The 4,488-nt window shown below is 33.7% G+C and overlaps 1 pseudogene; it reads left to right on the plus strand.

Moving 5' to 3' along the window:
- Positions 1–3,514: 3,514 nt before the first annotated feature.
- Positions 3,515–3,912, plus strand: LOC101388869 (small nuclear ribonucleoprotein G pseudogene; annotated as a pseudogene).
- Positions 3,913–4,488: the final 576 nt, after the last annotated feature.

The following is a 4,488-nucleotide window of genomic DNA, read 5'->3' on the forward strand; positions in this document are numbered from 1 at the left end:
CTCTGCCATCCGCATTTACAATTTCTTTTCCAAAATTAATTGTGGTTAACTCTTGAAGGACATTCTTCCAGCATCTTTAGACTTTGGCATATATTTATAAATGGACACTTATGATTGATACGTGTGCGTTCTTTCTTACTTTTAATTTCTTGCATTTCTTTTACTTAACTGCATTTTTTTCTACAACTTGCTTCTTTTTTAACTTAAAAATATATATTATGATATCTTGTTAAATAGCAGACGTAGGTCTATATTATACTTTTTTCAGATATTATTTTATCATCAGTATGATCGTTAGAAAAATACCACATAAACATATTAACACATTCAAGCAGTACCAAAAAAAAGTCTAAAATGAAAAGTGAGTCTCTTTTCCACCTTTTCTCCAACATTACACTTTCCAAGTGTAACTATTATGTATAATTTTTCCTTCCAGAAATGTCTAATTCTTATACATATGTCTATACCTAGCTATATGTACGTATGTGTGTATGTATAAAATTTTATACACATATATAAAAGTTTTAAACAAGTAGGAGTATTATAAACAAACTGTGCTGTATCTTGCCTTAAAAAAAACTACAAAATAGAACTTTGAGATCTTTATTCATCCCTTCATAATAATAACCGTATTGGTTTTAATGGTTAATAGTATCCTCATCATATGGATGCCAAGTAGTTTGTTCAACCAGTCTCCTATTGATAAATTTAGGTTAATTCTAGATTTTTGCTATTACAAATATCACTGCATTGTGTCCCCCTCTATACACAAGGCTTCATTCTTGTGCAAATTTTTTAAAGTGTATATATGCCACATTCTACTAGCATGCATTTCTAAGAGTAGTGAGCCAGTTTATCTATACATTCTTTAATTCCATAGCATATACTCATTCCTTCAATGACAATTTTATGAGCACCAGTTAAGTTTCAGGCATTATTCTAGGCAAGAGATGGAGCGGCAAGTAAGAGAAACATCACTGCTGAACTTATGGAACCCACATTCTATCTGGCAACAGATAGGTAATAAAAACAGGTGGGTAAATGACAGATAGATAAAAAGATGGATGGATGGATGGATGGATGGATGGATGGATGGATGGATGGATGGGTGGAAGGTTAGATAGGTAGATAGATGGTAGATAGATAGGTAGGTAGATAGATAGACAGATAGATAGATAGAAAAATAGAGGTAAAAGGGGAATTACGTAGTATGGTTAGCAATATGTAGTGTATAGATGAGGTAATAAAATAGACAGTAACTGGGAAAAGGAGCCACTTTAAATACAACTGGTCTCTCTGAAAATGTGCTTTTAACTGAGGCTTTAATGACCACATTCAAAAGAAAATTACAAAACTGATAGGTGAAGCCAGTATTTCATTATTAGTTGCTTCTTTAAAATAGTGAGGCTGCAAAATTTTTCATAAGTTTTTGAACCTTTTGTCTTTATTTTTCTATCAATTGGTTCTTCATCTTCTTCGCCTATTTTTCTGTTGAATTACAGGTATTTCTCTCACTGATTTATAACATATGAGCCTTTACATTTTTAAATACTTAAATTAAATTTTCAAGACTTAAATTTGCTCCAAATTTATGCATTAATATATTAGGAATCAAGCTGAAGATGGTTAATCTTGCATAATAATACTCTTGAATTTTTCAACCATATGGCTTAGACACAGACAAGCTTTGCTATATTTTCTTTAGAATGATTTAATTGTCATGCTTTTAAAAGAAATGCCTCTAATATAATCTCTATCAAAATCCAAAGCATAACACTGAGCTATAATTTACAAAGAAAACCTCAGAAAAGTCTCCATGTTAAGGTTCAAATATTCAATGTCCTCCCTATATTTTCCAAGCCCAAGGAACATTCATTTATATTTCTTTTTACAATTCAACTCCAACCTTGCCGCTCACTCAGGCAAAGGCAAGATGAAATATGAAAAGTGATGTATTAACTGTAATAACTCTCTTTGTTTCTGTCTTTTGAACTCTGCAAGAAGATAATGCAACAAAATTAATATAGATTTAAAAGTTTTTTAGAGTTCATATATTTTAAGTGAGAAAAGAAATGAAAAACATCAGACATCACTTGGTTTTAGGGTTTTCAATAGTCAAGTTTCCTTTCAACAGCCTTTGCCAGCAGACAACTTGCAGTGGAGCCATGGCAAGTTCAAGCTTTCCTTAGTTTTGTGCTGCATCCACCACCAGAATGGTCTATATCTCACAGGAATGTATGGAAGTGTGAGTTGATCCCTACTAGTAGAATCTTGACCTTCAAATCTTCTCCCACCATAGATGTCACCATATGGGCTTCATTTTTGGCTTTTGCAATTTAATTTTTTTTCTTTTCTTTGCTCATCTGTGTTTAGGAAAGACAAATCTCATTTGTCCTTAGTGAAGGGGAACAGGAATAAACAGACCTGAGATTTAACCTCACCTCTGCTATGCCATAGCATCATGATATTACACACCTTAGTGAGCTTCTCTGATCTACAATTTTGTTTTTTGTAAAAAAAACAAAAAAAAGGTAAAATTCCTACATTGTGGTGTTGTGAGACTTAAACAAGAGAGTGTTGCAATGTACTTGTCAGAGTGCCTGCACATAGCAAGCAGTCAATAAAAGTTATTATGACTACTCTCATTGTATCTATTTTATATTTATGTATATGTTATATTATAATGGAGATAAATAATCAAAAAAATGTAGCTTTCCAATTCTATCTATCCCCCATCCCAATTTACCCCAACCCCCCACCCCCCCCACCCCCACACATCCCTTAATCACAGTGTATTTAGAGAAGAGTAGTTTTCAACAAGTTAGGTGGGTAAAAATAGGTGTATGATTACATCCTAATCCAATGCTGTTATTTTTCTATTTTTTTCCCTGTTTGCTATAGTAATAGAATCCAAACAATGTTAATCAACACTTGAACTCTATACTGGTCCAATGGTGAACTTCTCATTTTTCTGCCCATGGGAAAAAAGAGAAATCAGAATTCCATACACATAATTTCTTCTACCTATTAGTTTTGTATGTTGGAAAATAGCATATAAAGTAGAAATCATCATGTGTCTGGGCAGGATGGGAAGGAGGATGAAGTGGAGGGTCACTTAGAAAAATTAGAATATGAATATACTAGACCAACAGAAAATATAAATAATTTTAATAAAATTGTTTCTTAAATAAAATTTCCAGTTATTCATTTTAAAACACCATAAGGAAGAGTGACAAAAGTCATACACCCATGCAATCTTTAGATTTTTACTCTCTTGGAACCATGTCAAATTTCCAAGTAATGCCAGTTTTCTTTTCACTCAAAGCATTAAAATCACCTTTAAATTTTATAGTTGTCCAAAACATGGAGTTACCCTTCACTATTGCTCTTTAGAAAAAGTTCACAAAAAAAGGAAGAGAATAAAGTAGTATAATTACAATTGGTAACTTCTATTTAACTGCCCAGCTGGTGACCTAAAACACTTCTAATATTAAAAGTAATACTTTATGGGTTCCGAGGCGTGTTTGAGCTCACTGCATCGACGCCATGAGCAAAGCTCATCCTCCCGAGTTGAAAAAATTTATGGACAAGAAGTTATCACTGAAATTAAATGGTGGCAGGCATGTCCAAGGAATATTGCTGGGATTTGATCCCTTTATGAATCTTGTGATAGATGAATGTGTGGAGATGGCAACTAGTGGGCAACAGAACAACATTGGAATGGTGGTAATACGAGGAAATAGTATCATCATGTTAGAAGCCTTGGAACGAGTATAAACGATAGCTGTGTTCTCCAGAGGAATCAGCTGCTTCCACATGTCCCCACTCCACAGCACCTATTTTGCTACAATACAGAATCGGGTTGTGTACATTTTCTTATTAAACTTTTTTGTTAAATAAAAAAAAAAAAAAGTAATACTTTATGATGAATAAAAGATTTTTGCTAAAAACCATGTCATATCACTGGTCATCTTGTTTATGTTGGGGCCTGTGATAAAAAATGAGCTTTAGTGTACTAAGTATGTTCAATCAATGCAATTGAAAAATATATATCGGGTGCCTATTTTATGCAAGATGCTGCTCTCGGACCTTGGGGTAAGACACAGAACAATATGGGCAAGGTGCCTGCTCTACTGGGCTTATATTCTAGAATATTATAAATTTTAAATCACATTAATTCACACAACAGCCCCGTGAAGTAGGTTGTTTTGTTTTGTTTGCCCATTCTAAAGATGGAAAACTCAGATCCACATTCATTAAGCACTTTTTTCAACTAACAGACGTGGAGTTGGAGCTGTTTTTGATTCTAAAATCCGTGCTACTTTCATTAGATTGTGGAAAGATAAGTCATTCTGTAGTTTGTGACAACTACTATAGACTGCCCAAAGAAAATGCAGCATCCCTGACACAGCCTTCTCTTCTGAGTACAAGAGCTTGCCGATGGCAAAGCGGTGTCTATCAATCCTGAACCCATCTGAAGCCTCCAGC

This window comes from Ceratotherium simum, chromosome 34, assembly GCF_057802395.1.
Source record: "Ceratotherium simum simum isolate JZ-2026a chromosome 34, ASM5780239v1, whole genome shotgun sequence".
Classification (NCBI taxonomy): domain Eukaryota; kingdom Metazoa; phylum Chordata; class Mammalia; order Perissodactyla; family Rhinocerotidae; genus Ceratotherium; species Ceratotherium simum.